Source organism: Genypterus blacodes, unplaced genomic scaffold, assembly GCF_046128005.1.
Source record: "Genypterus blacodes isolate CSIRO-AG114 ecotype Tasmania unplaced genomic scaffold, CSIRO-AGI_Gbla_v1 ptg000076l_1, whole genome shotgun sequence".
Taxonomy (NCBI): domain Eukaryota; kingdom Metazoa; phylum Chordata; class Actinopteri; order Ophidiiformes; family Ophidiidae; genus Genypterus; species Genypterus blacodes.
The window spans coordinates 3,710,054-3,723,516 of NW_027466885.1; positions in this window are offsets into that span (position 1 = coordinate 3,710,054).

Below are 13,463 nucleotides of genomic sequence, written 5' to 3' on the forward strand. Positions count from 1 at the left end.
TAATTTGGTTTAAACTAGTGTCAAAGGTCCAAACCCCAAATAGAGGTCAAGAGGTGAGAGGTGTTGCTTTGTGAGCATCTGCACGAGTGAGATATCTCTGTACGTCCCCACACGTTAACTAGGCATGGCGCCTTGAGAAAGCGAGCATGCTGCAGAGCCGCAGGACGGCCGTGGCCCCCGCGCCGCATGTGGAGAACGAGCAGACACGGGCGAGTATGAGGCAGAGTCAGTTTGTCAAATGAGACGGGAAATGTGCCAGGCGGTAACAAATCGCTAGAAAGCCAAGCCAGCAGGCAGACATCCCTGAGAAGAGACAAGGTGGGTGTAAATACAACCACTCCACGGGAGCCTGGTTACACTCTGCAATGCAGGGTGGCTCCAGATATGAGTGTGAGCGCACGTGTGTGTGTGTGTGAGAGGTATTAACAATGGCCAAGCTTCACACAAAACCTTTGTAGATGCTTATTGTGTTTGACAATAGCAGGTATTAACAGACAGAGCGCTGAGGGTTCTTCAGCATGTTGCAGAGGACTACAACACTAAAACACTAAGAGAAAACATCTCATCCTTCATATGCAACATGTTTCCAAACACCAACAATGGAGAAGAAAGCAAAGATCCAAGGACAGCTGCTGCACTTTAATGACTATCTTCATTTCAATGGGTACCTCTCTCAAAGGGGCCGTTCCACTTCACTGCCCGGAATCCATTCAGGCGGTATGATGGCCACCTGAGAAGCGCATCAAGCAGGATTCTATGGCTGTGAGTCGGTTTGGAGGAACATAATACCTCCCTCCTCTCGGCAGAATTATCGGCCCGGAGATAAGTTTGGCTGTGGTGAATCGACGCGCCCCAGTGTCCTCTCTGGAACCTGAGGCGGGATGAAAGATGGAGCATCCAGCAGGAAACTTAATCAAACTCTGTTTTCCATGGAAGCAAAGGACCTGATGCATTTTTCAATAAATCATATATTATATTTAACTGGGCTCGTCTCAAGCTGCATCGTTTCAGCTCAAGCATTTGGTCATTGGGCTGTTAGTTTCCCCGTCGGTTTGAGAGAAATGTGGAGAAATTTGGGGATATCGTGATTAATAATGATCCCAGAGATCTACGAGAGCGTGGAGAGCCTGCTGCCTGTTTACTTAAGCTCATCTTCGTAACATCATCTCATGGATACTCTGCCAACCCATTCGTCTGTGTATGTGCAGATTGAACAGCATTCTGATGTCAATCCACTTATTTACACAGAGTGCATGTTGAATTTGATACTTTCAGGGTTCTGTAGCCAGAGCTGACAACCAAACAGACGCATTCACAGAAAATCCAGAAAGATGTACGACATTTCTGGGTTACGTGATACAAATTGACCCACCACACAAACTTTAGATGAGCTGCGAAATAAGACTAAACTTGTGATAATTAAGACAAATCACTTCAAGCACGACTACAAACTATTAATCGACGTTTGTGATATTAATATGTCAACCATCGCAGTCAGACATGTTTCCTGCCTGCTCTTGTTTTAAATGTGATTGAAAACCCTACAAGACAAATCAGGACCAATTATCCTGAAACACGTAATCATTTAGTGCAGCCGCTGCTTTGTTTCTCTGATCATTTCTCAGCAAAGGAAAGGGTTTAATCTCCTCGAAACAATGAAAAATACAAGACCAAACTCGCACAGAGGTTACGCTTGTGTTTCTTCTCTCTCCACCGCCAAGAAGCACTTTATCATTTGAGCGAGGAAACGCACCGTGTGCACAACAATTAGAGGTGGAAATGTCAGAGCCAAATGCTCCCAAGTATCACCTGCAGAGCCACTGAAATCAGATCAGGGCCCACCTGAGCTTCTGTGCAATAAACCGTGACCCTCATGGGTGGAAGCTGGAGCTGAGCTCTCCCTCCACGAGCTGTAATGACACCAACTAAGCAGCTCCTCAACAGATGGTGACATTCAACACCCCAAAGGTTGTCCCAAAGCCAGGGCCAGGGGTTTGAGGTATTGTTTTTCATACGCGAGGCCAACACCTGTCAGAAATCGGCAAACGGGACCGAAGACGCAAGCTGCAAAAAAACCAAACTCTGCCATTTGGTGAAGAAGCCGCCAGATGGGTTAATTAATGATTCAAGTGTTTGAGTGGAGTGACCCGCTTGTGTTACACAGCCGTCCCAATCAAATGTAAACCCCCTGTGAGATGAGCAAACACACCCCCGATGACTCACTGAACCTAAATTGTTACATTTTAAACTGTGTAGAGAATGAGTGAGAATGGAATTACTTCATTTTATTTGCCGTGCAGCTACAGTTGCAAATGTTCACATAATTAAAAATAAATAGTGATTAAATGGGTTTATGGACTAGCAGAGGCGTCTGTGTTGATCCTATATTATAATGGACATGAAAAAGCCCTGAGAAGAATGTTTGCGCCTTTCCTGCCGTTCGCTAAAACAACTAGGATGAAATGTTGTGACAGTACCAAAGGATACAGTTAAGAATTAATTACCCACTTATTTTTAATCATTCTTAGGATGTATGTGGTTACAAAGTACCACCTGTATCACAATGAACTTGCTTTTGTACAAACATGGCAGTGTAATTGAAACATGTGTAACGTTTGAGTATTCACTTCCTTCATGTAGGTCAGGTGAATGTTCTGACCCTCACTACAATCACAACACAGACTTCAAATACAAGCAAAGATTACAGTACACAGTATGTTTAAGATGTCTGGTGCCCTAAAACACAATTTGCCAAAAACTAGATTGGTTTTCCTCGCAGGTGTCGGAAAATAAAACAACAATTCAGTCATTCCTAAGTTTTCCGGAGAGCCTGGGAGCGATGCGAGGCCTTCTTTGTTTCATCATGGAAGACCCCTGGCTGTCTTGTCTGTCTGTATTCTGCTCCCAGACTCTACCATCTGGCCTCTGTCACTTCAGACACCTTTGGGCCTGCAGGAATAGAGCGACCCTTGCCGCTTCCTCTCCCTGACACGCAGGCTGTGCCGCTGCAGCTTAACTGTCTGATTTTTTGGCTGTGGCTGTTTTGCAGCGAGGGAGGCTTTTATTTGAGGTGCACTAATTGAGGGTGTGGGTTGAGGAGAAAGACAAGACAATTAGGGTGTTGAAGGATCGTTTTTTCTCCACTGCGGCTTCACCACACGAACAAGATGATGTGTAGATTCATCCGGCACCTTCATATTTATATCTACCTACCCGTATTGTTTATTTAACCAAGTAAAAACAATACGAGCTGACACTAAAGTTGACAATGTGGGTCTGTGGAACCCAGGAACTCAGAACACAACAATTCCTAACTTCCAAGCATGATGAAATCCTGGCAACACCGATGCCCCAGAGTTCCCCGAGTGTCGAACCGAGCTTGTGACACTTCTGAGCGCGTTAGGACCCGCCGCCTTTGTGTAGGATTCATATTTCATGACAGCACGACCAAGAGGAGCCATATGGTAATCCAGACTGGACCTGCCGTACATTTTCTTCCCCCCAGCTCGAGGTGCTGGACTGACCTAATGAAGCAGCAGGCTGTGTGCTGCCTCGGGACAGAATGGAGAAGGAGTTCAGATGGCTGTGGTCAGTGGCAGCAGCAGCAGCAGCATCTAAGACCTGTGAGTCCAGCAACCGCCCCCCCCCCCCCCCCCCCCCCTTCCCCCCCACACCAACCCCCCACCCTCCCCTCCCTTCCCCCCAGGATACAGGACCAGGTCCCAGCGCTCCCAGAAGCAGCAGGGATGGGGGAGGGGAGGGGGAAGGGGGGGGTTATCTACCAGGTTTAGTCAGGTTTCTGCGGGCTGTAAATGTGCTGCTGCGTGTTTGTGTGTGTGTGTGTGTGTGTGTGTGTGTGTGTGTGTGTGTGTGTGTGTGTGTGTGTGTGTGTCGGTTTCATTTCCTTGGCCAAGATTGGAACCATTAATCTCCTGAAAATGAGGCTCCTGAACCCAACACAAACATATTCAGGATTCATGCCTATAAACTCATCCTGACTTCATGTGACCTTTGACCCTGAAAACTTTTCTCTCTAAAAAGGTCAAATGCCTAAAAAGCTCCAACAGTTTAATGTTACTTTCAGATAAATCGTTAAATTTAGTGAAATCATTTCAAACTAACATATCTATGGACCAATCTCCCTTCTAATGCGAACTCGAGTTCCCCTTTTCGCAAAGTTTGGAGGTGTTGGAACAACAAGATCGTTCAGACGAGAGGGATGGTCAAAACAAAGTGCGATAAGGCGAGCTTCATCGAGGGTCATCACACCTTCAATGAGAGCCACCGGCTCCACTACAGCGCCGATGCAGCCGGTAACGAGATGCACTGAGCCAAAAAGTGAAGGAGTGGACGGCGGAGTTCTCCGTCTGCTGTGCCGCCACGTTGTTGAGGGTCCAATTAAAGAGGAGAGCAGCAAACACAACAAGGCAGCCCAGCAGAGGCGCCGCAATATGGAGAAATGCAGACTGACTCTTATATATTGCTGCTGTTTGTTTGTGCTGAAAGTTTACTTGTTGATGTATGAAATCATATCAAAGAAAAGTTCCTACACGTTCCTACAGGACGGACTCGCTTCTCTGTACTTGCTGTTTGTTTGAGAGTTTCCTGAAAGTGTTGAGAAATTGAGATGCTCAAGTCATATGTACCAATTTACAGTTCGGTATATACCATGATGTACTTTGATGTACAGCATTTGAACAAAGCATTAGCTGAAAGTTGAAGTTGCAGCAATGTAAAGACTGAAGGTGGGATGTGAGCAATGCAGGGGCTCGAATCAACTGTGACTTTAGGTGGTTACCATGTGCATATAAACACAGCCTCTGTTGCTGCCCTAAGGTGAAACAAGCGTCCAAACCTCTGTCCCCTCTGTGCCCATCCCCCGTCTGCCTCCTAATCCACATCCTGTGGGTAGATGCCGTGGGGGGAAAAGGACCATAAGGACCTGGATTGAGAGACAGGAAGTAGCCCTGGGCGATGTGGAGGTTGTGAAGGTTGTGTGTCCCACGGTAACCTTTTAAAATGCAAGAAAGGTGTGCGGAGCAGCCGGAGCTACACAGGGACAGCTTATCTATTCATGCAACAACAGCCAAGTCTGCCAGAACAGAGCAGAGCAGAGCGACAGAAAGGTCGGAAACTGTCAAATGCAGAATCCAGCTGCCGTTCCTCCCAATACGCACGATATTGGATATTATATGAAACAAGCAGAGAGTGAGAGGAAGCAATTTCTACAGACATTTCTGATCGATTTCTTGGTGGAATAAGCCGGATCTTGTGAGAGGTTATTGCTCTGGTATCATTTTTGCGTGTATATAATAATAAGCAGAAGTGTTCGCTCAGCAGAAACACATGCAACACTTAAATGAATCACAAAGCGTCCAGAGCAAGGACATGTGTGAGGATTCCCCCCCCCCAAAACAAGCCTTCATACTTATGATCCTCTACCTATTTGATACACAAACACCAGTAAATAAGAATGCTTTATGAATCCAGGAGCAACGGGCAACGCTCTTTTTCCACCGATACATATTCCATTACAGAGATAAACCTGCAACTTACAAAAGAAATCTATATGCAATTTATTTTCAGCAGCTTTTTAGACCAGTGAGCTATTACATATTGCATTTACTCAGTGTCAGAGTGAACACAGCACCTGTCAGCCTCCAATAACAGCGTGTACTATCAGTCGAGCGTCTACTGGTTAATGAAAAGATGTCTGACAAGAAGTCGAACACAAGTTTTTTCCGATTTCAGGAAACATTTCTGATCTCCAAACTGATTTGGAAAGCGGGACGACAAGAGCGATAAGACTTATCGGACAAAGCAGGGCAACGCCGGACGCACAAATGGATGCTCTCCTCTCAGCTCTCCCCGTGTTATTCTAAGTTTGTGTGTGTATCTGTATGTGTGTGTGTTAAGGGGGGGGGGTGGTCTCTGACGTTCTGGCTCCAGGCTTTGCACCTCGCAGCGTAATAGAATAAATGCCCATATCTTTGGACTGTAAAAAAGGAGATTGGAACTGTGCAAGTGTAATCCAAAGCGCAGGGAGGCTTTCAGTGTAATCAATCTCCAAAAAGGCTTTTAATGGAATCAATGGAGAGAAGGGGGATTGATTTCTGCACAATGTTCTGCCATTTTTAGATATTCACTCCGTCAAAACTCCCCTCGCCCGACTGAAAACTTCCATCCACAGATATAGGTTAATTGCATATTGAGCCCATTTGTTAAGTGGCACACTTTTCTTCAGTGACCATTAACTCTAGAAAAGTATAGAGCGGCGTGGAAATGTGATCTCAGTCATTGCAAGCAGCAGCGGAGGAGCTAATCGGGGGCAAAGGGCAGGAAATAGCCACTCTGGTCTGCAGCTTTGCCCGGAAAAACTCAAATATGGGAACAAAATAAAAAGACGCCCAACTGAGTGAGTGTTATATAATGAAATTGGTCTAAATGAAGTCGTGATTTGGAGGCATGGATGTGAATGAATGACAGATGAAACAGCTGAAAATGAAACATTCGTGGTACAAAAATACATTTCTAGAATAAAATATGCGTCCTTAAGTAACACATTGTGTAAAATACATGAAGATAACTTGGGCAGCAGCACAAAGGAAGTATCACACCATAAAACACACACAGCTAAAACCCGCGTTGGCATAGAAACAGAGCAGGGACGGTGGAGGTTAAAGGTTAATATCAGTGAATTGCACCTCTGAAAAAACTTCTCTTCACACACTTTTGCTTCTTCCCGTGCTTATTGGTGATTATCTTTGTCCACACAGACGAGACAAAAGCTGCGTGACCCTGAGCTGAGTCGTTACGAGGCTCAGTTATCTATAGATGCTTCTGCTCGCTGCATGAAAATCACCAAGATAGTCGCTTTGCTCTTCCAGTAATATGTAAGATAATGAGCTTTTATGCAAGATTTGATTTGATTTGAAGTTCCTCAAGATCCTGCCGTGTTTTACGTGACGCGACGGCGTTTTAAACAAATTTCCATACGTATATGAATGGCGCGGTAACCTTGACGCCTCACCGCTCCATTCACACCGCTCTGCCCGTTAACCTCCACGAGTCCAAAGTCATTCCTTCCAATTTTTCCTTTACTTTGTTCCATTTCTCGCCTCGAAACGCTGCAATGTGTAAGACAAATGCTGCAATCTCAATAAATGAATAATTAATCATTCTCAGAAATATGCAGTTAGTTCTGGAAACGTCTGACATTTTTTGCCACAGATGAAAAACAAGTAATGGTTCTTAAAGAGTTGAAACTCACCCAGGAAATGTGAATCTATAATTATGTTTCCATATAGTAGATAGAAAGCCATCCATTTAATCTAAATATACGTAGCTGATATTTGATGCTGAGTTCATATGAAAAAGGCTCAAACATGACTCGAAAACTTCCCACAAATATAAAGATGGACAAACGTAATGAAAACAACTCAGGTACGCTAATTTAACTCCAATTTACACTGTTTTAAAAATGGAGGAGCCGTCATTTCTGTGTGTTTTTCAACTGCTCCTAATGCCAAACACCATCAGAAACTTTAACCAAGTAGATTTGGATCTCGTCTTCATTAATTTAAAGACGTGTGGGAGACTTTTATTGTCTGTGTCCTTATTTTTGGTGCTAGGGAGGCCATAGATATCTTATCTAGCTGAAAAAAGGACTCCCCTCCTATGTCAATAAGTCTGCCCTGGGCTCTTGGCTGGGGGCTTCAGGCAAATAACCTGCGTGCGGCCATACAGTGAAGTCAGTTTGAAGGATCGTGGCTTTAAGGCCCGGGAGCGGTGAGACATGATGTCAGTAAACTGCAGACAGCAGGCGCATGTTTACCAGCCCCGGCCAGGCCGCGAGCACTTTAAGCCAAAGGATACCGAAGGGACGCGGGAGGCAAATTAACCAAAGCCGTCAAGTCCATCTTGGTGTGGACGGAGCGCTCGCTTGCTGTTTATCAGATGGTTCGTGTTTCACCGGTGGGTCGTGTAATGACCGTAGATCATATCTGGATTTCATGAGGGGGAAATAACCAAGATGGTAACGAGAGGAAATCTGCCCACTGCAGCTGTAACTGTACGGTATGAGATATGCAGAGGTGGAAACTAACCAAGAACATTTACTGAGAGGGCTTACAGAGCTGGAATGAGTTTGCTTTGGTGCAAATCAGGGCCTAAATCGTTACAATCATGTAGGTTTAGGCTCTATTATGCTCCAAATGAGCCAATAAATCATGTTCTTCTCCTTTAAGTGTCATATAAACAGCAGAATGTTGACTGACACGTTCCCTTGCCTTGGTTCCAAACTACATACATCAGCAAAGGCCGTGTGAGATCGGCAGCTCTGCTCATTGGTCAGACATGTGTGGGCGCCTCCACGTTCTTGAATGTCCCGATTCACCAATGTCAGTCAAATTTCGAAGCTTTAAAACTCTTCCACCACTGTAGCTATACGTACAATGCAAACCCTGTAGTGTATGGTTGGAGACAATCACACCCTTGTCACCGTGGCTCCTCTGTTCTCTGTCACTTGGTGGACGGTCAGACGGGGGTTGACAGGCCCGCTGACGTCTTCACTCTGCGTTAAACGCCGCTGACAGGACCTTCTGTTTCACGTCGGCCGCTGAAGATCTGATGAATTATGAAACGGCTGACATGTCAGCGGTCACGTCAGGCCCCGGCATTTTGCACGGCGTGACAAATTCCCTACGCGTGGGTCGTCCGCCTTGTCCGCTGTCATGCCGCGGCTTCACAAGGGAGAGGCGTCCGGGGACTAAGGCCTTTGAATCGATGTCCCCCGAAACAATCATTCTTTATTTACGGGGTCGTGTTTGTTCATGTTAATAAAACCATAAAAGCGGTGTGATTCACACACACAGACACACACACAGGCACACACACAGATGCCTCTGGTTGTTTACTTTGGTCGGCAGGTTTTCTGTTCTTTTTTGTTTTGCTCTCCTCTCCTCTCCCTCCCAGTGATGCCCATATGGCACAATGAAACTGTGAATTTCCGGGCTTTGTGTATGAAGTGGATCACGTTTCCTTCAAGCTCACCAAACATATTCTCTACCTGCTGAGCACAGACTCCTCACTGCTTTGATCTTTACACAAAGAAAAAAAAACCCCCTGCACTACACACACACACACACACACACACACACACACACACACACACACACACACACACACACACACACACAGTCTGTGGTCTCAACAAGCCTTCAAAAACTCACATTTAGCTGGATGACGCTCCGGCAACAACACTGCAAGACGCCCAGAAATGTTTGCGTTCGCACTTTAAACACCTTTTCTCTAAATAAGTGCATTGATTTAGATTAGCGCATATCAGACACCTGTGCCCTGACAAATTAACCCGTTATAGGCCGCCATGCGATGAAACCGCCTCGCTCTGTATCATCATCATCATCATCATCATCATCATCATCATCATCCTCTGCATCGAGAGACAGGGCTGCCATCGGGATAACTTAAACAGATTTTCGAAGAATGTAAAGTGGTGATATGTAGTGATTTTACAATATTTATAGATTGTGAATAAATTTATGACCAAACTAGGTCACTGGCTGTTTTGAGGGTTTGCGGGGGAGAATCGGTTGCGCAGATAAAAGACAAAATAGCCAAAATAAGTGAGAAGTGAGTCTATTTTTGATATTTTGTGTCAGCCAAATTTCAAATGAACAAATATATCAAAATACATGTGCTGGTGTGTTTCCTGGGCTGCTGTACTGCTGCGGTATCTTCACATGTTGTCCCTTCCTACATGTCAACTAGAACGTCAGACCACACAGATGTCTATCACCTGACTCGTCCTTATCGCGATCCGCTAATGCCCCGGCCTGCGCGGCGCCCCGTGCCGTCCTCTTGCCGCTAATGGGAGTAGTTGTGTGTATGTGCGGGTGTGGGTGTATGTGTGTGTGTGTGTGTACGGGGGCGGGTAGGAGGTTTGGTTTACACAGATTTGGCTTTTTAAACTGTGATGTTTCTGCTTCCCGAATCTCAGAAACACAACCGCTATCTGATCCTCACCGAAAACCACTCAGACGCACTTACACGGGCCTGCTTTGGTTGTCGGGCGGCCGAGCAGTTTTTTGCTGTTCGTCTGGAGAAGAAACTGATGGGAGTAATTTGATGGCTGCACTGCAGTGGTCAGTGGAAATGAGCCATAATTGCACAGCAATATGGCATCAGCAATAATGGGAACATGAATTAGGATGCTGGGCTTTTTCTCGCTTTGCTCGGCTGAAACCTTTTCAATACGCCGAAACGGAAAGGAGGGGATTCTTGGATTAACCCTTTGAGGTCTGCAGCAGCCACCGACGCCTGAGTGGTTGTTGTTATAACGACCGCATGCTGCCACTCGGCATCAAACACTACAAGTCTGCTGTTATGGTCACAAGTCACAATTCTACAACGATTTTATATAAACATGCCAAACTGCCAGAACTTTTTAATATTATAAATAATATCATAGAATTCATTATATTTGTTATTTAAGCCCCTCTGTAGAAGTAGATCCTGCTGAGGAAGAGTGAGATTGAAGATGAAATGCTTTGGATGTTTTATTGTCCTTAGTGCAGTGACACTTAATTAATATATATACTATAAATAGGACAGGAAGTGCTGAGCGGTGCACTGAGCTGAGTGTGTTGACAGCTGAGCGGTGACTCTCAACCAAAGCTCAAATTGACCTCTGTCCACTCAGAGGTCGTTCTTATTCAACTCAAACCCGTCTGCTGGCGACGTCTGAAATGTGCAACCAGAGAGCGAACATCTGTTTGTGATGTAAGGCACTTTCTTCTTCACAGTAGGAACGTCTTCCTCTGATCCACGGCTGCAGGATGCGTCTCTGGTCTCTGCTTTCACCTCGGGCCCTCGATGATAACAACCGTTGCTATGTTGGCCAACAAGTTCAGTGGCGCGCAGGCATGTGACACAACTGGGAATTCAACGCTGCCCGACGGCGTCTCAGCCGGGTCGAGCGACAACAAACAAAATGCGGCGCGAAGCCTCGAGCTGCGATTCAAACACATGATGGGGATGTCAAAGCTTAATTACATCGGCGAAAACAGAAAGATTGTAATTAATATTTGCCGGAGACGATTTGTGTACATTCACACAAAGCACCTTCTGATAAATAACTGGGTCACTTGCTTGGAGATGGAAGGATGAGATCACACAGGATGGATAGGTAGTGTGTGTGTGTGTGTGTGTGTGTGTGTGTGTGCAGCGTGGGAGGATCCCGCCTGTGCGTCCCTGGTAAACACCCCGGCTGCTCGTGGCAGAACAGGGAAGCAGATGGGTCACAGAGAGAAACATATCAGTGTGAGGAGAGACATCCGGAGATCATTACGTCCAATCAGAGCAGAGCAGGAAGTGTAACCCGATTGAGATTGATGGCAGCAGACTGCTGCCTTACAGCTTTGAATAAATGAGGAGAAAACAGAACAACAAAACCACAGTGTCCTCGCCGCTTCTCACCCATCCTCAGAAAAATGCCCCATTTGTTCTTGTTTCAATGTGAGGCATTGTGCTTGTGTGTGTGTGGGGGTGGACAGGCTTCTGTGTATGTGCAGTTAAGTTTGTGTGCCGAGACAGTGCAGGTTTTCTATTAAATGCTTTCCACATTTAAAGTGTTTCAAGTCATATGTAAGTTTTATTGACCTCAATAAGAACAAGAAACAGAAACAACAACGGGTCAGAAGATGCTTACACACACAAACACACACACACACATACACACACGCACACACAAACACGTGTCACACCAGGATGCTTCTTACTTTAGAAGAAAGAAGCTGGAGAATTACAGCAGACAACAGAAAAACCTCCCCACGATGTAATTTGTCACACAGTAAACATTTTTGTGTGTGTGTGTGTGTGTGTGTGTGTGTGTGTGTCTGCACAAATCTGACTGCAGCTTTTTCAGTTCCAGAATAATTTAAAATTAACTGTCACTTCATTATTTACGACGATGCCGCTCGCGAATGAAGTCACTCGTAATCACAGAAAGACTCAATTATAGCGAAAAGGCATGAGAGGATTCCAGCACAGGGCCGCACATCCACGGTGCCCGACCCCGAGACCCCAAATGAGGGGAAACCTCACTTATAATACCTTAATGTGTGAGGACAGAAGGGACGAGACCTCATCAGAGATGATTCAGAGGAAGACAGAGAGACATATGGACTAAACACTGCACCTTGTTTGTTCTGAGGGATCGTAAACGCGTCACAACTTTTGATCTACTCCAGTCTACGGAGACGTTCTGAGCGTGACTGACAGAGGAAAGACAATGTTGAGCAAAGCTTTGGCCGCGTGTCAGAGACAAACAGGTGTCTGCTCGCTGTTACGCCGCTAATGGAGTGTGAGAGCTGCAGTACACCGCCGACCGAAAACGCTGCTGCTGCAGAGTTTCCATCATTTTATGCAAATGTTATAGAGTGGTGGCGCAGACCTTTAACGAGCATCACACACACGCACACACACACACACACACACACACACAGGTACACACACTTCAGCTCGGCGCGACGCAGCGTTTTTATCTAATATGCGACAAATTAAAGGGCACCGTTTAGGCACAGGTAGTGATTTAAAAACGGGCAAAACAATGAACAGATCACGTTAGAAAGAGAGCGGCGATGAAAGAGTGGAGATGGAGGAAAAAACAACGCGGATCCATTGCGGCTCGTTCTACAGGCGGCAGCAGTCGATAAAACACTTAAACATACAAGAAACACCATGTCAGTGACATCATCGGGATGTAAATTTCCCCCGTTTGTATCGCTTTAAGATAAACAGCGCGACGTTCTATCGCCGATCCAGCCTCACACTCTAATGACGGAGCTCATCAGCAGCACGCATGCATCTCCACACCTATCAGGCCTTCTGCCGGTCCTGAGTGCAGACCAGCAGCTTGTGTACGAGAGCAGATGTCTATCTATAATCAATACACCACAATCTGGTCTTATCTTCCCCCCTCTGATATGCTGCACAGCCACTTTTCCACACACTCCAATGTCCTAAGGCGTTGCATCTGAGAACGTTGACAGCAGTTATGGATTGCCACCTTTTTCCCCCGATAAGCCGGGCAGTCAGCAGCAGTCAAAGATTCTAATTCTGGTGAAATAACTTTTTAAATAAGTAAGAAAAGTGAAAACAGCAGAGACTTGGATTCAGTTTGGCCCAAATTTCACAAGCAGTAATTCCACTTTGATGCAATTTGACGTTTTGTATACAAAAATATGCTCTGGAAAAATTGTAGAAACTACATGATTTGCAGTTAAGTGGGACATGATATTGAGAGTTGTCTGACAATCTGTGGCAACTTTTAAAGGGTACACAAAAAGTATTCAAGCAACGATAGATGATGATAAGCTTTGTTAACCCGATGGAGGGAATTTGATACCAGTTCAGGCAGCATTGATATGATTCCTCCACTTAAA